This window comes from Alosa sapidissima, chromosome 17, assembly GCF_018492685.1.
Source record: "Alosa sapidissima isolate fAloSap1 chromosome 17, fAloSap1.pri, whole genome shotgun sequence".
In the NCBI taxonomy this organism is placed as follows: Eukaryota; Metazoa; Chordata; class Actinopteri; order Clupeiformes; family Clupeidae; genus Alosa; species Alosa sapidissima.
The window spans coordinates 1,695,087-1,717,375 of NC_055973.1; the positions used below are offsets into that span (position 1 = coordinate 1,695,087).

At 40.9% G+C, this 22,289-nt stretch overlaps 1 protein-coding gene across 1 annotated transcript in view; it reads left to right on the forward strand.

Moving 5' to 3' along the window:
- The window catches only part of fars2 (phenylalanyl-tRNA synthetase 2, mitochondrial), an 85,188-nt gene that overhangs the window by 36,886 nt on the left and 26,013 nt on the right, over positions 1-22,289 (forward strand). The gene's annotated exons all lie outside the window — the stretch shown is intronic.

A 22,289-nucleotide genomic window follows, 5' to 3' on the forward strand; every position in this document is an offset into this window, starting at 1 on the left:
GTCAACATCCTGGGGACCATAAAAAATGTTTCCGGGACACAATAGAAAGATGTCTGGGACAACTCTGGGACAGTAGAAAAAAGCCATTTCCTAAACTGTTCACATGAAAATCTAAATGTATCTTTCTCATCTGAATAAAATAATACAAAAAATATTAACAGCGAAAATACAACAGGTTTGACCAGGCGTAACGGGCAGCTGGCAAAAGCAGCATTAGCCAGCTGATCTGTAAAGAAGCGGTTTTGTATACGCAGCCTTACAACACTGTTTACTGCTCTTCGAATCACTGTACAGTGTCATTTTTGCAGGGTTCCCGCGGATTCTTAAAAAGTCTTAAGACTTTACAAGGCCTAAAAAAGTCTTATATTGTCTGGAATGTCTTGAATTTTCGAGAAGGAGATATTAAATTTGTGTAGGCCATGGGACCACCAGCGAGTGCGAGAGAGAGTGAAATGTCTCCACCCGGTTTCGTGTATTAACGCGATTGTATAAGTGACTATAAGGCTACTGGAGGAAGTGTAGTGGTTGCAAAGTGAAGATGTTTTTCACGCGTGTCATTAAATGTGTGAAAACCGTAAGAAAATGTAAAAATATGCCTGACGTTTTCATGGTGTAGCCGAGGCCTGGGATAGGCCTATGCAGGTAGCCTACGCGAGCGGTAGAGTGGGAGGGAGAAAGAGTTAGTAAGCCAGTTAGCGATAGGGTGGCCATACGTTCGGATTTAGGCCGGACATAGGCTACGGATTTTAAAAGCCCTGTCCGGCGCAGCCTCAAGCTGGACGCTTATTTGTCCTCCTTTTTGGAGTTGCGCTGGGCTTCTAGAATCTTTGTTCGGACGCAGCATCGTTTCACAGACATAAAGACTGCTGGTCAAATTATGCACGGCTTCTGTCACTCATCTGATAATTTGCTGCGCAATTTATGAAGGAACCAAGGACCGACAGAAAAAGAAAACAAAAGTTTTCCCAATCAGGAGGAAATACACGTTAAGTTGATCTGTTTGCATCTGTGTTGCTGGCCTAGCCTAAGTAAATATCTGTCTAAGACTAAGTTATAATAGCCTACCTGTAATATCTGTCTGCAGCTGTCCCAGTACTTTGCATATGTTGTGAATATAACTGCATTTTTTTTTTATGTCGGCGACTGGCTACATAAACAAAACGCATCTGTAAGTGTGTTCATAATACGTGTGTGCTTGAGATGAAACCAGCTGTTTTTTCAGCATGAACATGCAAGGAGGACCTGTCTCTTAATTAATGGGGTGGTTTCACTTTTCCTATACATTTTTTTTTTTAAACAAATCAATGGTTTTACAATGTTTCAGTCAAGCTTTGGTTGGTTTAAATACAACTGGTGTGCAAAATGTAAAGTAGTGGATTAACTTTGATTTGATGTGCTGCATATGGGACAATAGATGCACATAGTAAATTATATAAAGTAGGCCTATTAAAATATTTAAATAGCTTAGTCTACCTTTGAAAAAAGAAATATTGAAGGGAATCCAGTCCAGTACACATGTTTGGCAAGTAGCCTAGGCTACTACAGATAGGCTACAGGTGAAGAACAGTCAGTCTCAGCCAGTAGCACAACCAGATATGTACATGTACAGCCAGTTTCAAAAGCAAGCAGCCCAGACCCTAAAGTTGGGTGTTTATAGCTGTGAAGGTAATTCACACACAATTATTTTCTTTCGCCAAAATATATGTGGTAATTTCTGTAGACATCCAAAATGGGGTGGGTGTTAAAAGTAGTAGAAAAACACTATTGCATAAAACAGTTTTTAAGTTGTCGTATGTATCTTTTTTTGCCGTGGTATAGTCTTCATTTTTCCATTTAGATGTCTTAAAAAGGTCTTTAAATTTGCACTTAGAAAATGTGCAGATACCCTGTTTTTTGTTACAAATACAGTATAAGATACCCTAATGGGATCGGTGCTTGCGTTTCTTTAGGAATCTGACGTTTTGGTTTGTATAGAAATTAATATCATGACATTGTGAACATTTTTCCAAGGTTTACAAGGTTACACTGGTGTTCTAAAAAATTGAGAAGACTGTCCGTTCTGACTAAAACATTACTGTTCAGTGACCGATGAAACGTCACCAATACCATGCTGAGCTAAATACTGCAACTGCGATTTGAGTGTTGCAAGGTAGCTTAACTATGAAAACAATTTTCAGTTGTTAGCATTTGACATTTCACTTGTGGCAGCAGTTCTGAACTATAGGCTATTCTTGAGAAAACGAACGAATGTCGGAGAGTAGCCTATCTGACAGCTTTGTGGTCAGAGCCTAAAGCCCATTTCCCATTTCACCCTTGAGCAAGGCACCTAACCCCTCACTGCTCCCCAAGCGCCGCTGTTGTTGCAGGCAGCTCACTGCGCCGGGATTAGTGTATGCTTCACCTCACTGTGTGTTCACTGTGCGCTGAGAGTGTTTCACTAATTCACGGTTTGGGATAAATGCAGAGACCAAATTTCCCTCACGGGATCAAAAGAGTATATTATACTTATACTTAATGCGGTTACCGTCCCAGCCCTATCTATGTTATGTGACCAGTCCAGTTTATTGTTAAGGTGAACACCCAGGTATTTGTAGACTGATACCACCTCAATGTCCACTCCCTGGATGTTCACTGGTGCAATTGGTGGTGCCTTACGGCTGAAGTCAATCACCATCTCCTTTGTCTTACTGGTGTTCATCTGAAGATGTTTTTTTCCACACCATTCAACAAATCTGGTGATGACCCCTCTGTACTCCAGATCATTCCCCTTTTTAACACAGCCAACAATGCTGTGACAGTGCTTTGACATTTTGACAGACATTGATGCTTGAACTGTTAGTGCATTGAGTTGGCAATGCATTGAAATACCAAAGTACTATAAGTAATCTGTGGGTAGGTCATGCTTTGAAATAATTTGATTCATGTAGCCCATCAGAAGTCCCAATACGTTCTGGCGTGCACTGTGCTGCTCATATTCATCCACTGCTCCTGCACCTAATATTGCCCAAATTAAGCACTCACTCTGTCAACAGGAGAGAGTAGACTAGTGAGATCAAATAGTTTGAAGACGTTCAAAGAGATATTGGGCCCTATTTTGACGATCAGAAATGCAGAAATCACTTTGAAGATATTACTTTGTATATTACTAGATATACTAGCAAAATGGGACATCCTATATAGGGAACACAGGGGGAAACCTGATACCTGAAGCAGGAGCAGCAGTAAGTAATAAGATTGGTCAATGGGAGCTCATAAACTTCAACCAAGACGTGTTATCTCTTTCTGCATTACATTTACATTAATTTAGCAGACACTTTTTATCCAAAGCAACATACAGACGGAGAATAACATTCAAGCTACATTCTATGCACGTGAAGAAAACAGAACTTTGACACATTGGATTTCTTCATCTGCTTTACTATAATTACAGTACATTATGTGAATAGATACAGCATGAAAAAAATTTGTGTTTACGTCATGGATGACACTTGTTCATTGCCTCTGTAATTTAAATCAGAAAATGACACTAGCCTACCTCTTCCGAAATTTCATGTCTTTCAAGTGATTTAATCTTTTAAAACAAACAACATTTGATTTCAATGGATTTAATTTGTTATATTACTTCTTCGCCAAATGGACACATCAGACTTGGACAGTGGTAGTTTGTAATAGGTACAGTATATCTGCAGGGATTTATTGCTCTGGGAGTCCTACCCACAAATGCCAGTTACAAGCATGCCAGCAGATGTTGCTGTTGTTTCAGGAAGCTTTTTCTTACTTCTACCAGTAGATGTTGCTGTTGTGCCAGACAGACCATTTTTTGCTTAGATTTCACTGTGATGTACTGTGATTTGACCCCACACTGTGGCATGAGTCCAAAACAAATGAGCAGACATATTGGATAGCCTGTAGGTTCATAGCAATCTGCCATCAACCTTTATTAAAGGCCTACTTAGTGTTGATGCAGTTATGTAGTGCTGTCCATAATTCACCACAAAAACCTTGAACTAAAATTTGGAATTAGTCTTCTGAATGTGCATTGTAGCTGTGTCTATCTAAATAGTCCATCTGAAATGAGTTGTAGTGTAGTCTGTAACATCTACTATAAAATTGTGTTGTGTTATGTAAATATTGTGTTTTCACTAAATATTGTAACAAAATGACATTCATTTTTTTAAATGTTTAACAAAAGGAGAAATTATTGTTTGCAACTTGATGCAGTAGGTCACTATGATCATTGAAAGAAAATCTGAGATTAAAGGAACTATGAAAACTGTAGCACATCTGTGGATGTGATTCATTGTGTTACATTAGGTGCGTTTCTTGTGTGAAATCCATTAAGAATGCAACTGGTTAAACTATATAGCTAAACACACATGTCATGTGTAAGGTGTAGCTGGATTGTTAGATTATGATCTTTTTTTGTAGAAGTATTTTAGGATGCTCTGTAGTTGGCATTTTGCCATTAACCTTATTGAAGAACATCTCTCTTGCTTTCTCCCTCCCCTCTCTTTTTCTTTGTTTACATCTCCTATTTCTTTATTTAGAATAGCTCTAGCATCCATTTACACACAAATGTGATTATTCTCCCTGAAAATCTGGTCATTATAGGCTATACTCTCCATGTATCTTAATTTGGATATTAGGCATCATTTAGACATCAACTGAGCTTATTGGTAGTTTTCTATGCATCGTGTGAAAATAGAGAATTTACCAGAATGTTGTCCATTTTACATAGAGAGATTGTGCAAGAGAGGGAATGTTCATTATTAAATTCTTATATAATAAAAAAATGGCACTTGACCTTATATGTAGCAGTGCCGATGTGGCGTATGAATGAGTTTTGCTTTGCCACTTGTCTAAGCTTGCACCTATCTGAGGGTGGATATGCATTCTATTGCTTGTTCTAGTCAGTATTGTGTTTGTCAACGGCCTATTTTTCGTATCCTACACACTCATATAATACATACTCACATGCACACACATTCATAGTACACACATTGCCCCGTCTCATTCTTATTTTCACTTTCCTTATTTCGCTCCTCCGCTCCCTTTCTTCACTGCGGCAGATCAGTGTGGTTCTGTTACCAAGGCAACAGCTCATTCAGACCCCCCCCCCCCACACACACACACACACATTCACCACTCCTTTCAGAAAGCAAGACAATAAAGGGCTGGCAGTGCAACCAAATTAAATGTGAGACAGGGACCGTCCAGATGGAAGACAAGCACCTCTGATGCCAGTTACTGCTGTAGTAATGCCAGTGACTGAAACAGAAGGGAGCAGGGAGATCAAGAGATGGTGGAAAGGAATTGTTAAACAAACTGAGGTTCAGTTATGTAGAAAAATAGAGTGGGGATCTTGAGAAAGACCAAGGGAAGTTGATAGGTTATTTATCCCCCAACCCCCACCCCAGAGTGTGACTGCCATATGTGAAGCGTGACAGAAGTGTGGCATGTTTTTTTTTTTTTTTTTTTTTTTTAATTGTGGATGGGGGAGCTGATGGGAGGGGAGGGGTAGGAGGGCAGCTCCATTAGTACTGCTGGTCCACTCAGTTATTCATTAGAGGACCTAGTGTGTAATCCCCACACATATCGATTTTCTTCTGGTGTGTGTGTGTGTGTGTGTGAGAGAGAGTCTAAGTGATGCTGTTGCAGTGTGCCTTCCCCAGAGCCCCAGGCAACATATGGGACCCAGTGTTAATGATGACACACGCCACTAGAGCCAGAGGGGGTGGGAGAGGGGCGTTTTTGGTCACGCCCAAAAGCATGGACTGGGCCCCGCCAATGTGATTAAAGTCATGTTTGGTGACAATTAACGGTCCTCCAGCCCCTAGCCTTAGGCCTCTAGGGGCCAAAAGAGGCGGGTAGTGCTGGTGGAAGGGAGTTTGGATTAGGTTGGGGGTTTAACACAACAGCTGAGGTCCTATTGTGGTTCAGGTGGCATTTTCAATCTTAATCTTATTCTCCAACCCCCTATCAGCAACACTTCCCCATTTACCCCACCCTATACATGTGTTGAATGAATCACATGCCAAATTGTGATCACTATGCATGCAAAGTCAGATACAGTCATTCTTATTTACCACTTCTGGATTTCCTCAGATGTGTTGGTGAAGTATCATAATGTGAGTTTCCAAAGCTAAGTAGCAAAATAAGTTATGGTTTTGGGAGAAATTGACAGTATCAGTAGGGAAGCAAGAGGGAGTACACTGACTACATGAATTACCACCAGCTGAGGTCTTGACCTGGCACATTTTGTCATCAGACACCTCTACCCATCAAACAACCCCAAACCCAAAGATCTAGAAATGAGATTGGTACCCTCCCCTCATGCATAGGCTCCTACTTTCAGTCTCCCCTGTTCCTGAATTAATTCACAGTGGTCCCAGTGGAAGTAATCACTAGAGGGACAAGGGTAATAGACAGCTGGTCCTTACACCCAGCCACACATGCTCATTTATGCTCAGAACCACTCGCATCTCAGTATAAACACACTGTCACAGACAAAGATTTCTCTGTTATGCACTACTCACATTTATTTATTCCCTTTACCTCCCTGTCTCTGGGGTTTGAATGGCCAGGACAAATATTTCTTTGTGCAGTGTTCCATTTCAGCAAGTTTGCTTGAACATTGACTTTACAGAAGAAGAGTCATTGAGAGGAGAAAATTGTCTGAATATTTGGTTTTATTTTACTCTTAAGCCAACATGATACCATTTGACAGTCTTATATTTTGCCTTGTGGATTTTCACCACATTAATATGTTACGCTTAAACTTAACTACGACTCCTATTGTTAGCAGTTGACCCTCCAGCTATATTTTCCCCAATACTTTCCTCTCAATATAACGACTGAAATCCCTGAATATACCCAGCCCTCTTTGTAAATTAATTTATAAAGACCTGCATTTATTTTGCATGAAGCCTGATTACTTTGTTGAGTTATGACTGAACCTGATTTCAAATAACAAAATCGAACACCAGGCCAAGTACTCTGGAGGCATTTTATCACACAAACTGTGGTATTTGTCATCATTGTAATGTAGTTGAAGTTGGTCCATTTATTTATACACATGTATTCACATGCAAGCCCCAAAAGTCTAAGCAATTGTTGGAAATTCTTAGAGCCATGGTTCCTGACTTTGTGTATTAGTCCTAAATAATAATGATTTACTATCACCATAAAGCACAACTCTATGATCCTGTTCCATATTTTCCATGTTTCCTGAAGCTGTCAAAGCTTTACAAACCAATTAGTCCCACAGATGTTATGCACTCCCTTGTTTTTATTGATCTATGGGAACACAACAAAATAATGTTTGTCACTAATGAAGCTGCATTATTTATCCCAACTGCATAAGTTATTCATCACTGTGGCTCAGTACAGAACCATAGATTGAGAGTCCATTCTCACTTGACTTGAAAATCCATCATATATAACACACATAAGAATTTGTGCAAATCTCAAGAAGACCTTCACTGGAATACTTATTGTAGAGTATATTCAGAGTCATTGTTTAGGATGTGTTATTGTGTGTGTGTGTGTGTGTAGGCAGTTGATTAGTTTAAAATGCAACGGGTGCATGGTTGTAACATTACAAAGCTAAAAGCTTTATCTGTCATTTCTACTCCAATTTTGCAAATCCCAGAAGAATAGTACTACACTGGCATCTATACTCAACTTGTATCTGTTTGCAGTCATGTATGTGTTTTCTTGGTGCCCTAAGCACACTTATTGTCATGGTAAAACTGCTTTTATACATGTAAAGACTAGGTCATTCTAAAAGCACAATTAAAAAACACTACCTTACACTAACACTACACTAACTTATCCATGACAATTAAAAAGATGTGCATGATGGCAAAACCAGACTGATCTTACATCATCCACAATTATGTGAATAAAATGGGGCTACTAGCACATGACAATCTCTGATAGTAGCCTAGGCCTAAACAAAGCAGCATGCATAGAAGCAACTAGGCCAAATTACTGCCTGAGGAAAATTTGACTAGCCTATTTCAAAGTGTGCTCATTTTTTTCGGATGTAGGTAACAATTTAACAATGTATAGGCTATATTTTTTTCATTTGATTGGTTCAACCGCCACCCGCCCAAATTTAATTCAAATATTATATTTCTTCATGTCATCCGCCCGATTTACCTCTGTTACAACAAGTCGTGACTTATGCCTATTCAACTTTTAGCTTAGGCTATAGGCCCAAGTGTCAATTCAAAGACCTGTTATTTCCATTTTTGGATTTTGGGTTCATGGACAGCAAGCATCCGCTTTGTTAGTTTTTTTAAATAACATTGTTTGTTGCTTCTACACACGTCATCTCCAGTGGTTCAGTTTTACTTGCGCAGACGCGCCTACATTGAATGAGCGCTTGAACAGATTTTTGAATTGATGTGCTATGCTGACTTGTTAAATGTAAGCCAACAATGGTTTAAAAATTAAATAAAAGATGCGTGATTCACATGTGAAGCCGGACAATTGAAAGTAGAACCCACTGTACTAGTAACATTACATGATCCCTACAGTCAGTGCCTATGAAAATTCAACGAGATCTGACTATATTGATGCTAGGCTATGCTAGCTCTATTTATTTACCCACTCTATTTATTTCCATCTCTGATATACATACTATGACCACCTGTTTAAGTTATTTTAATATGTTACAATTTTTTTTTTTTTTTTTTCCACATGTGATTGGGGGCCCCAAACAACCGCTTAGTTTGCTTACGCCTCGGCTGGCTTTGTGTATTTTTGTGTGTGTGTGAACATAGACAGTCAGTCACAGGCTCTGTCTATCAGAGCAGAGTCTGCAAGTCTTTTATAAAAAGCTGAGTCTGCAAGTCCAAACCTTGAGGCTATGATTCCGCTTGCTAGATGGAAGCAGTTGAAGCTGACTGGTTAGGATGGCTGGGATCCATTAATTATTCTCTTGGCTTTTGCATCACCTATTGTCCTGGATGGAGGGCAGCTCACATCAACAGATGCCTTGAGCTGGACGCACAATCTTTTTTAGTGCTTTGTGTTTTAAGGCAGTGCAGCTTCTGTACCATGCAGTGAAGCTTCCAGTCAAAATACTCTCTTGTGTCCCTGGAGAAGGTCCTTAGAATCTAGATCTCATGACAAACTTTCATAGTTGTCTGAGGTGGAAGGGAATGAACGTGTCATCTTTGTTGGTCATCAATCCAATCACTGTGGTGTCGTCAGCAAATTTAATGACAAAGTTGAAACTATGCATAGCCACACAGTCGTGGGTATACAGGGACACAGCACAGGGGTGTACCAGTGTTAAGGATCAAGGAGGCTGAAGTGTTTGAGCCTATTCTTTCTATCTGGCGTCAACCTGACAGGAAGTTCAGGATCCAGCTGCATGGGCTGGTGTTGAGACCAAGGGCTAGATGTACATGAATTAGGTTTCATTGTGTGTATTTTTGTACTTTTCTTTGCTCTTGCTGGCGTGCTGCTTCGTTTACCCAATATGTCTATCATTGAGAGGATCATTCCTCCCTTTTTTTGGTGCTGGGCTGCAGGTGGGGGGCATTGGTGGCGATCGGCGAAAATGAATCTGTTCCTTGCACACACCCTCAAAATAAGCATACCCTCATATGGGTGGTGCCTTAAGACTTACTTGTTGGAATGTTAGAGGGATGAATTCTCCTGTCAAACGTAACAAAGTATTTCATAATTTAAAATGTTTAAATACTAAAATAGCATTTCTACAAGAAACCCATCTCAATGAAGCACTATGCAACAATTTTAGCAAAAATGACCTTAATTATGCAGGTTGAGAGTCGTTCTGATGGTTCTACAACACTTTCTGGGTCGTTTGGTGGGTCTTCGTCTCCCCCTATCGCTTCTCCTCGGAAAAAAAGAATATGCAACTTTCTGAACCCGGTCTGAGTAAATCCGGATGTGACTTAGCGGAAGTATCCTATCGCGCCTCGAAAATGTAGTCAGATTCATACCTGTCAACACTCCTGTTTTTCCCGGGTTTCTCCCGTATTTAAAGGTCATCTCCCAGCACCCTCCTGTTTTGTTATTTCTCCTGGAAAACTCCCATAATTTGCATGGCCATCAAACTTCATTTTAAAATCATTGATCCATTCAGGTTGCCAGATTGTGTATGAAATACACCCTACACATACACGATCACTTAGTTTCAATTTCAACCGTTTTGTCATAGGCTAAAACCTGGCAACCCAAAACCCAAATAAGGAAGCGGGTGCCGACTGCGCAGCCTGAGTCTCGTCGTAAGCAAGCAGGCTAGTTGAATGGCCTACTCCAGAACTAGCTGTTGTGAAATTGTTGGGAATTTAATTGATTGATCACATAAATGGTTATTGAGTGTTGTTGATACACTGAACTTGTGCCCTCGGAACCAAATCTGACAGCAAGCAGCTTTGGAGTTTTGGAAGTAGGCTGCAGGCAGGCAGCTGGTGGATACATAACTGGCATGCGTAAGGTAAAAGCAACGATCGAAATGCAGTGTTGAAACACAGATCCGGTATAAACACTTTAGCCTACTTAGGATTCACTGTAAAACTAAGCAGACCAACAGAGTACATCTCAGTTATTTCCTTCGATGTTTTGTTTAAGAGAAATCAGAAAGTTACAAGTTACAGAATAGAAACTAATGCGTTAGCTTATGGCTAATGTATATGAGAAATCCCATAGAGATGCTAACGGTTAGCATAATCGATACACGTAGATATTTAGAGCGAACTTTAGTCCATTTACAAAAGGGTTACATGAGAAGAGTTCTTTGTTTACAACTGACTACTAAAATACTCAAAGGCTAATGTTTTCTCTCCATATAATACCATGTAGTCAAGTCAAGTCAAGTCAAGTTTATTTACAGTGGGCAGTGCTTCGAATTGGCCAGCTTCACTCGCGGTCCGTGCGTGGGATCACGCGGTATCACGCGACTTTAATTTGTATTTTTCCAGTGAGACGCTGCAACAACCCAAACAACCGGTAGATGGCTCAAGTGAGCAGGGTGTCTCGTAAAAAGAAATGGAGCCTGGAAAACCCTACACAGACTTCACTACAGACTTTAGCAGACTGGTTTAGAAATAATGTAATAGCCAGAAATATGCCTGCCCTAATAAAGAAATATTTGGTTAACTGCGAGTGAATCCCGTTTGCAGCCGTAGAGACGCAGGACAAATGAAACATTCTGGTTTTCTCCGAGTGCAACGATGATAGACAGACATCATTTGGACAAAATATAGAGTATTAACCTCCGTTGCTCAGCCAAATGCCTTCCTGTTACGTCCTGTTATCACGGAGTTAGGCCTACAGGCGATAAGCGATTTTTGATGGTCACAAGTTTACTTATTAGGGACTGTTCGTTATTTACTTAAGGGGCTACCGGAGGAGTTTGGGGAGCATTAGTCCAAAAAGACGTGACCCTCCCTCGCCAGCAATACATTTTTCTATGACCCTCCAAAGTGATTATGAAAAAATCACTGTCAACTTTTTCGGGGTTTATCGCCTACTGTATTTTAACGTTTTCACATATTTGGCCGTAAGCCGTTTATCATAGGCTATCACGAAACCAAACTACAAAGGCGAACACTTTAACAGGGGGAATTAATTGGGCATGAATCATGCTGAACGCTATTTCGCTACCTTAGAATAATAAGGTTCTATCTGCGTTTTGAGTAGGTACAACCGGGACGATTGAAACGGGGACGAATGAAACATTCGTTTTCTCCGAGTGCAACGATGATAGACAGTCATCATTTGGACAAAACATGGAGCATATTAACCTCCGTTGCTCAGCCAAATGCCTTCCTGTTACGTCCTGGTATCACGGAGTTACGAGCGATAAACGATTTTTGATGGTCACAAGTTTACTTCATTAGCGGTTTATTTTTTTGGATTATTAAAGAGTGTTTTTCATTTAAAGGTTTGACTTCGTGCTTATTCAGAAGAGCATTTAGTGCTCTCCCCAATCCCAGACGTTCACATTGCATGTTTGTTTGTAATGGATGCAACCGCGAGATAGGCTATGCGTTTGACAATAAGTTGTTAACAGAACCAAGACATATAGCCCAGCAGCAATCTAGGGACTGATCGTTATTTATTGAAGGGGCCACCGGAGGAATTTTGAGTGCTTCAGTTGGAAGTTGCATGACCCTCTCTTGCCTGCTAGAAATTGTTCAATGACCCTCCGACAGAATTGTTAAAAAAAGACATGACCCTCCCCTGCCAATTGTCTTCCGCCCGCGCCACAACCACACACTTTGTGATAACATTCTTAAATCAATCTTTCCCGTGAGCTTGCATGCTACCAGTCCTTCCTTTTCAAATGTGTTGCGCCTGTTTGCACAATTTCACAAATAATCATATGTGATTAATAGTATGACAAATAATCCCTGTGCACGGGGACCGAAACAATGCATGCCAACTTTTTCCGTGTTTATCACGTATTTTAACTTTCCCCGCTGTCTTGCCGTTTTAATGTTTTCCCGTAGAATATCCTATATTTTAATACTCTCATAACAGCCCTGCCATCGGGCCTGTCTCTGTGTTGCCCTGTTGCTACCCATTGCCCTTCCAACGAAACAGATGTCTTCAAATCATCGTTTTCCTTGCTTGAAGGCGAACTTGGAGTGATGTTAACCTATTTCAGTTTAACGGCGCGATTGCCGTGAGAGCACGATTCATTGGCGCTTGCATGTTCGGCCTTATGTCTACGTGCGCACCTGAGGCTACTCAGCTGCAAGAGAAATAATTTCCCCTCTTTGTATGTTCACTGCAAGTTGGCCTACCATAACTTACCAACTCTGCACTGTAGACTGGCTATTTATATTTTTCTGTGAAATAAGCAAATGTATTTGTTCAACTTTATGAAGCAGAATTACGCATAGGGTACTTGGAACATAATACATTTGACAAAGGACAGATGAATGTTGCTAGTGACAAAATATTAACTTTCAGTGTTTTACGATGTCTTTGTCATGGGGAAGTGTTTTTCCCCATGCATTTATTCTAGGTTACTGTCAGTGACTGCCGTGAGAGAAGCGGGTTCTGTGTTTCGTTCATGTCAGTGACTGACGCGAGAGAAGCGGGGTCTGTGTTGTGTTGTGTTGCGTTGCATTAATTTATTTTCATTGGGCATACCGTGCCGTGCCGTCCACAGCTCTTCAGTTCTGACAAAGCCAAAATTACTCCTTTTGAAACAATGAGTGCAGGAAGGGGGGGGGGGTGTCCCAAGCAGCTTTCAGCCATAAGGCTACTTTGAGAACATTTCAATTCACCCGACACTAATATTCAAAATGTTGAAAACTATTTCGGCATAGCCTATAAAGCAGTTTAATTAAATGGAATGTTAGTTGTAAACAAGCGAGCTACTTGGTGAGGCTTGGCCTCACAGATGCGCTCGTGCCTTAGATGGCAGGAAAAATCTTCACGATAGGCCTATTAACTAACCACCCGATTCACGTTGGCTGGGGGGAAGGGGGGCCATCAGACAATTGTGCCCAGTTAATCCGGCCCTTCCCCCAAAAAATCACACCTTCCCACCTCTGACAGCTTAAAAGAAGTCAAGAGGACTCCTTACTCACAGACCTATTCACAAACCTGCGGTTTTGAAATCCTATGCAGCTACAGGAGCTTCCAATCGCGAGGAAGCAATTTTGCATTGTAGGCATAACTAACATGCAATAACGCCGCCAACAACAACCAAAACTAGGCTAGTCATTGTCAACATGTAAATTAAATGTAACATTATTGTGAATCAAATTAAAATGTTCTCTTTTGCAAACGTAGGCATAGTAACAGAATAATTTAATAATGTTACAAGATACTACATCAATCCGTATGTTTCATTGGGCTACTAGGCTATTTGTTTTGCCTTGATTCATTTAGGCTAGGCCTTTTTATTCAGGGGCCATATTCACAAAGAATTTTAAGGCTAAAAGTAGCTCCTAACTGGCGAATTTAGGAGCAACTCCTAAAAATAATGGGCGTGTCACTCCTAACTTTAGGACTCCTAATTTTTTCACAAAAAGTAATTCACGAAGCATTTTAGACCTAAAAGTAGCACCTAAGTCTGGGACAGCTTAAGTCGAGAGGACTCCTAACTCACTAAGACCTATTCATAAACAGCTTTTTTGTGGCATTTTACGTTGCGATGTTTTGAAATAGCCTATGCGCAACAGGAGCTTCCAATCGCGAGGGAACAATTTTGCATTCATAAAAGGGATGCAATAACGCCACCAACAACAACACAAACTACTCATTGTTAACATGGAAATGAAATGTAACGTTTCATTGTGAATCAAATTAAAATGTTCTCCTCTTTGCAAACGTAGCCTAGGGATATGGTGACAGATTAATTTAATAAATGTTGCAAAGGTAGGCTACTGCATCAATCCATAGGCCTATGTTTCATTAGGCTACTAAGCTATTTGTTTTGCCTTACTCTTTATTCATTTAGGCTAGGCCTTTTTATTCAGTTATTAATCATCTTCCGTCCTTCACACTACTTGTGTAGCGCACGCATTCTCCGACCTGTCACCTGTCAGTCATCATCGGAAGAGAGGTGTTTGGAATTCCCGCGTTACAATCGTCAGCCAATCAAGGTGGTCACTTCAGTCAAGCTCGTGCATGAGTAATGACGTCATCCATAGCCACGAAGACTCACTCCTAGTTTAGGAGTTGTCTGAAAGGCTTTGTGAATAACTTTTAAGAGAAAACTCCAATCTAAAATCTTTAAGTGCGATTTAGGAGTAGCCTACTCCTAGTAGTAAGATAAAAGCCTTTGTGAATAGCCTACGGCCCCAGTTATTCATCATCTTCCGTCCTTGTGTAGCGCACGCATTCTGAGACCTGTCACTCATCATCGTAAGGGAGGTGTTTGGAATCATGCCCGCGTTACAATCATCAGCCAATCAGCCAATCAAGGTGGTCACGCTTGCCCATTTACCCAAATTAATGGTCGAATATTACTGATGATCATTGTTATTTAAGAACATGCAGTGTGCGTAGGGTACCAAAAACATCTTGCTCGTAAAAAAGCATCATAACGCACATTCTGGCGGGTCTGTTATTTACTGTAGGCTGCGCAAACCACATGCCTTTATTTTGGGCAAGCATGCATTCATTCATTCATTCAACCTTTATTTATTCTCGGAGGGTCATTGAGGGAAGCCCTCTTTTTCAATGAAGCCGAAATTACAGAAGCGAAGCAAAGCGCTCCACAAACAAGACAACATTCGAGGCCTTCTGTTGACGAATTTTATATAAAGCCTGCGCTGACAGTAATCCTCCTGCCCCTGATAGGCCTACCACAGCTGTGGATAGTGTGGAATGTTCAAGTAATAACACAATCCAATGTGTGTCTCAATTGTCCCCCGCTGACCACCTCACACATTTCTCTACTTACATGACACAATGCCATAAAATATGCCAGTTAATGATAATATTTGTAATGATACCAGGTAGGCCAGGTATGGTCGAAGGTGCATGGTGAAGTGAAATTCTTACTTTGGAAAATAAACATTTGCCGATATCATCGCCGATCATCAGAATATTGCAATAGATTCTGTGTTCTGGACTGCAGGTAACTTGTTAAGCCAGTGGTTATCAAACTTTTATTTCATTCCCCACTTTGATCAAGGGGCATGACTGATGATAGTGGAGATAACGTGTTATCCCGAGGCTTTTGCAAGTCAGCATCTTCGACGGTAGTCTATTAAAAATTAAAAAAAGTTTTCGATGTCCCAAACGGAGAGCCATACTTTATTGTTTTTAACGATCTCTATGCTACTCACAAAAATGTAGGCATGGGGACATGATGAAGTAGGTTATCCAACTGTCGTGTGTTAAATTATTGTGATTACGAGCCAGTGGTTTTCAAACATTATGTGTGACTCGGACATCTAACTAAATGCAACAGGCTCATATCGTCCTCGCATTCGCAAAATGAGGACCAGGTGTTTTGTCAAATTGCAAATAGCTATTCGTTTTAACTATTTTTTTTTTTATGATAGTAGCCTATACAAAAAGCACTTTATACTATCTTAATATTGGAATATGGGGAGGGAAGTGGCGCGTCTGCAGTCAGCCAAATATGAATGTAATTCTGCGGCATAAAGCAGATGTAATTGTTTACAGAAAAATAAAAATGACATGTCAAGCAGTCAATTGACTACATTGCAGTCAAGAAGTAGGGCAAATTAATTTACGAAACCAAAACGTGGGTCATAGTTGTCTAAGCCTCTATTGCGTAGCCTGTTAAAAACGTCGCCAGATAGTATTAAATCGGCAACAACATTGTTTTCTGCAGAAGCCTACCCAAGGCTACAGATTAATTCTGAACAGTTATTTCTCTAGGCTACTGGCTCAATTATCACACCACTGTTTTGATTTGCGTAGTTGCGTTAACCCCAACACTGACAATAATGTAGACGGCAAATTTCGATTTCGAGTTTTCGTGTAGTCAAGCCTTAAGCCATACCCAAGTAGCCTAAATCGAGGTAATGTTTAATTATGCATGATTTATTTTGTTATTGAATTCGTAGGCTGGGATTACTCTCGGCAACAATTATGTAAGGGACGGCAGGCAGAGCGATGTACAGTGGCAGAGCGACGCACAGTGGCTGAAAGTGGTACTAAAGCTTCTCGCAGCTTCACGCCGCGTAATGCGCGAATGAAGTGGTCATTTGAAAGCGATGCCCACTGTATATAGCACATTTCATACACAGAGGTCATTCAATGTGCTTTACATAAACAAAACCAAACGATAATAACAAATAAAAGCATAGAAGGGCAATATAGTCAAAGAATAGTTAAAAGGTAAAGATCATAATAAAAAGAAAACATAAAACACAAGGTAAAATCATTTAAAAATAAAGAATAATTAGTAAGCAAAAACAAAGGCAAAAGTAGTAAAAAAAGTAATAAAAGCAGATTCAGAATTTGTAACTCGGCACAGTTTAGCAGAAAGCGTCTGAGAACAGTTGGCTACAGTTGGGGCCTTTTTAATGTCATCCGAAAGTTGGTTCCACAGCTGAGCCGCATAGCAGCTAAAAGCTGCTTCACCATGTTTAGTTCTAACTGTAGGTTTTACTAGCAGGTTTTTCACCTGGGACCTGAGAGGACGAGAAGGTGTGTACTGCTGAAGCATGTCTGACAAGTATTTAGGTCCTGCTCCATTTACTGATTTATAAACAAGCAATAGTGCTTTAAAGTCAATTCTGTGACTTACTGGAAGCCAGTGCAAGGACTTAAGAATTGGAGTAATTGTTTGATGCTCTGAAACAGATGCCCGATAATAAAGCACCAGGTCCGGATGGCTTTCCTGCTGAGTTCTACAAACAATTTTGGACCATCTTAGCTCCACTTTTCATCAGAATGATTAATGAATCAAAACAGAAAGGACGTCTTCCAACTAGTTCCACCACAGCCTCAATTTCACTGCTCCTCAAGCCCAATAAGGACCCAACATTGCCATCCAGCTACCGACCAATTTCTCTCCTCAATGTGGACAATAAGATAATCGCAAAAATGCTAGCACACAGATTAGCAGAGGTCACCCCATCCATTATCCACCCAGACCAAACAGGCTTCATTAAAGGTAGAATTTCATCCACCAACACCCGCAGACTGTTAAATATAATGTATCGCTCTACAAATTTTCAAGATAATACCATCATAGCAACTCTGGACGCAGAAAAAGCTTTTGATAGGGTGAACTGGAATTTCCTGTTTTCCACATTAGGGAGGTTTGGCTTCGGGGAGTCGTTCATTAACTGGATTAAACTTCTATATACCTCTCCTTCAGCCACAGTAATCACCAATGGACTAACATCACAAAGTTTCACTCTTCACCGGGGAACTAGACAGGGGTGCCCACTCTCCCCCTCACTATTTACAATCTTCATTGAACCCCTAGCAGCTGCCATCCGTCAGAACCCCCTCATCAAAGGTGTCCAGACTCCATATATGCATCACAAAATCAGCCTTTATGCTGACGACATTCTTCTCTTTCTTCAAGACCCCACAACATCAGTAGAAGAAACCATCAAACTCATTGACACATTCTCTAAAATTTCTGAATACTCAATCAATTGGAATAAATCTGCAGTTCTCCCTTTACATCCCAACAGCTGGGATGTGACAGCCAACTCTTCACCTATCCCACTCTGCACTAACTATATCACTTACTTAGGGATAAAAGTCTCCCCCAGGCTGTCAGACTTATTTAGCCTAAATTATTCCCCTCTACTCACTTCAATAGATGATGACCTTCAACGCTGGAAGAACCTCCCATTATCCATCATGGGCAGAATCTCAGTAATCAAAATGACAATACTGCCCAAAATAAACTATCTATTCTCTATGATTCCAACCCAGCCCACCACCCTCTGGTTTAAGTCTCTCGATTCACTAATCACTAAATTCTACTGGAAAGATAAGACCCCAAGGATCAAACTCGCCACTCTCCAAAAACCAAAAGCAATGGGAGGACTAGAGGCCCCACACTTCCAGCACTATGCCCTGGCCAACCAGCTCCACTTCATCCACAAATGGCTACACCCCACCCCCTCAGACAACACCTGGTTAGACCTAGAACAAACAATCTGTAAAGAAATTAAAATCTCAGATCTCCCTTTCTGCAGTCAGTCGGTCAAAAAACATCCATCCTTCAAAGCCCCAACAATTTCAGCTACTCTGACAGCCTGGTGGAGATTCTACCACATCACTGATTCACCTATAGCACCATCAATTCGCACCCCGATTTGGAATAACCCAGATTTCACCGTCAATAAAAAAACACTTAACTTTCACACATGGATGGGAAAGGGCATCACTCACCTTCAACATATTCTTCAAGACAATAATCTGGCCTCATTTTCCTGTTTGGTCCAGAAGCACGGCATCGAGAGTAAACACTTCTTACAATACCTGCAAATTAAATCATCTATCCTAGGAAAAATTAACATCCAGACAGCTAACCTTGACATTCCCCCACCAATCTCAGAGCTGCTTAATATTCCCTCTCCCAAAAAAATACTCTCCCAAATTTACAAAATGATATCTCGTTCAGAAAAAACAATTGGCCTGCCATATCACAAATGGGAATCAGACTTATCAATTACTCCCGGTGCCGACTTCTGGACCAAAATGTGCAAAAACATCTACCTCATGACAAAGAATAGTAATCTACAACTAATACAATACAAGGTTCTTCACAGATTCCACTTCACTGCACATAAATTGGCTAAAATGGGGTTTGGCTCGGATCTTTGCACTCACTGCACACAAAATAACCCAGATACATACATTCATGCGGTTTGGCATTGCACTCCAATCAACCACTTCTGGGTGAGTGTCACAAAATCTCTCTCTTCCATCTTTGGCTGTCACATCCCAGCATCCCCTTCCTTATGCATACTTGGTGATACATCCACAGTCAATTTAAGCAACTCCTGCAATAAAACACTGCTGGTAGCGCTGACTATCGCCAAGAAAACAATCCTCATGAACTGGAAATCTAAGAAAAAAGCTCACATCACTCATTGGGAAAACTTGTTAACAGACTATATATCATTAGAAAACCTATCAACTACAAATACTCAGGATACAACCTCTCCTTGGTACCCCTTTATCACCTACTTACAGTCCTGACCCTCTTTGCCTGAGTTCCATCTCCACACGATCATAACACACTTCATCAACAGATACACATATCATCGAACACTAGGCAGGGGAGGGTAGCTGGAACTATTATTGTTATTGTTACTATTGTTATTATTATTATTATTATTATTAGTAATATAAATAGCATCCCCTTCTTTCCCTCCCCCTTTTATTTACATTCTCTGATAAACTTTACTAATTTCACTCTCTCTCTCTGCCTCTCCCATTGTTATTCTGACGGGGCCCCATTGGATGGCTTGGGAGACTCGGTCCTGGCGGGTTGCTGTGTGGTTTTGGCATTGGTTGGGTCCTGTGGGTTATCTATTGGCCCTGGGCCCCCGGTGTGCACCCTCCTCATACGCTCATGCACACGCCTTGTCCTGGAAGCACACAGCACGCTTTACTCTCTTTTAATCGCACTACATGTTAGGTGACATACATAAACAAAAACTACAAAACAGGCTAGGGTAAGAGTGGAGTGCAGGTAGATGCCTCATCAGGTGTCTATCTGCATGCCTCACTTATTTTAATGCACACATTGAGGAGGCATACATCTTACACAGGGTAAGTGTGGTGTGCATGGGGAAATCCTGACAGATATTCACCATGCATGCCCACTTCTTTTAATGCTACACTCTAGATAGACCCCTCAACCTAGCCATTCACATACTGTACATATTTAGGTCAAGAGTGGCGTGTTGGGTGAAGGTCTGGGGGCGAGGTGTGGTGGGTCTTGGTAGTGGGGGATGTGTGCATATGCTGGGGGCCTGGGGCGATGGGTGGCACGCAGGTCCTCCCCTCTGTCAGCTCGTCGCAGTATAACTGCAGGGGCTGGGTGGAACTGTGGCCATTAATGGGTGCCCAGGTTGGCAATCAGTCAGGCAATCAACCAGGCAATCAGTTATTCCTATCATTATACTTATCATTAATAGAATAATTACAACTCCTCTCCTCTGAAACCCTCCCTCTCTATGTTCCAGCTTCTCTCCTCCTGGCCCAACAGCAAGCCAGCCTTATACATATGCGCACACACACACACACACACACACACATACATCCTCACATACTCACTACCCCTCACCCCCCATCCCCACCCCCATCCCAACACCACCTCATTCACACTCTTAGAGAAAAATAAATAAATAAATAAAAAAAAAAAGAATTGGAGTAATGTGGTCAGTTCTTTTAGTTTTTGTTAGAGTCCTAGCTGCTGCATTTTGTATCACCTGAAGCTGTTTAATAGTCTTTTTAGGAAGGCCTGTGAACAGTCCATTGCAGTAATCAACCCTGCTGGAGATAAATGCATGAATGAGTTTTTCTAAGTCATGTTTTGACATCAGCCCTCTGAGTTTGACAATATTTTTGAGGTGGTAAAAAGCTGATTTAGTTATCGCTTTCATGTGGCTGTTGAAATTTAGATCACTGTCAATTAATACACCAAGGTTTTTAACAGTATCCTTTGCCTTCAACCCTTTTGTGTCAAGGAGAGTGGCAACCCTAAGTCTTTCCTCATTTTTACCAAATATAATTACTTCAGTTTTTTCTTTGTTCAGCTGAAGAAAATTTTGAGACATCCAGGTGTTGATTTGTTCTATACACTGACACATAGATTCAAGAGGACCATAGTTGTTTGGTGATAGAGCTAAGTAAATTTGTGTGTCATCTGCATAGCTATGATATGAAATCAAATTATTTTGAATGATTTGTCCAAGTGGGAGCATATAGAGGTTGAATAATAGTGGCCCCAAGATCGACCCCTGGGGAACACCACAGGTCAAGGACGTTGGTGTTGAGGTACAGTTTCCGATGGCAACAAAGAAGCTCCTTTCTTGTAGATATGATTTTAGCCAGCTGATAACTATGCCTGTAAATCCAACCCAGTGTTCTAGTCTGTGTAGTAAAATATTGTGATCAACAGTGTCAAATGCTGCACTAAGGTCCAGTAGCACTAGGACTGATGTTTTACCTGAATCTGTGTTGAGGCGTATGTCATTGGAAACTTTAATGAGAGCTGTTTCAGTGCTGTGATTTGCCCGAAAACCAGACTGAAAGTAATCAAAATACCCATTTGATGTTAGGAAGGTGGTTAATTGATTAAAGACTACTTTTTCAATAATTTTGCCAATAAAAGGTAGATTGGATATGGGCCTGTAATTGTTTAGCATGGAGGCATCCAGGTTATTCTTCTTGAGAAGTGGCTTTACAACAGCTGTTTTCAGTGACTTAGGAAAAGTGCCAGACAGCAATGATACATTTACAATTTGAAGGACATCCGCCGCTATGAGGTGAAAAACAGTTTTGAAGAAATTGGTAGGCAGAGTGTCTAAGACACATGTGGAAGGGCTGAGATTCTGTACCGTTTTTCTAAGTGTAGGAAAAAATGTGATCAATGCTACGTGAACAGAACAGAAGTAGCTGCACAAAATCCCAAGTAGGCCTACGTCTCGGTCGCTACACAAAATAAACATTAGGCCTGCGTGTGACAAGGTGGACCCACTAGCGATCATGTGACACTTGCTCTGCTGCAACGAGGGGCTTCTCTCGCATACACCTCCTGTATTTAGTGAATGTATGGGGTTTTAATGCGTGATTTCGAGTGTTTTTTACCCCATAAGTAATTT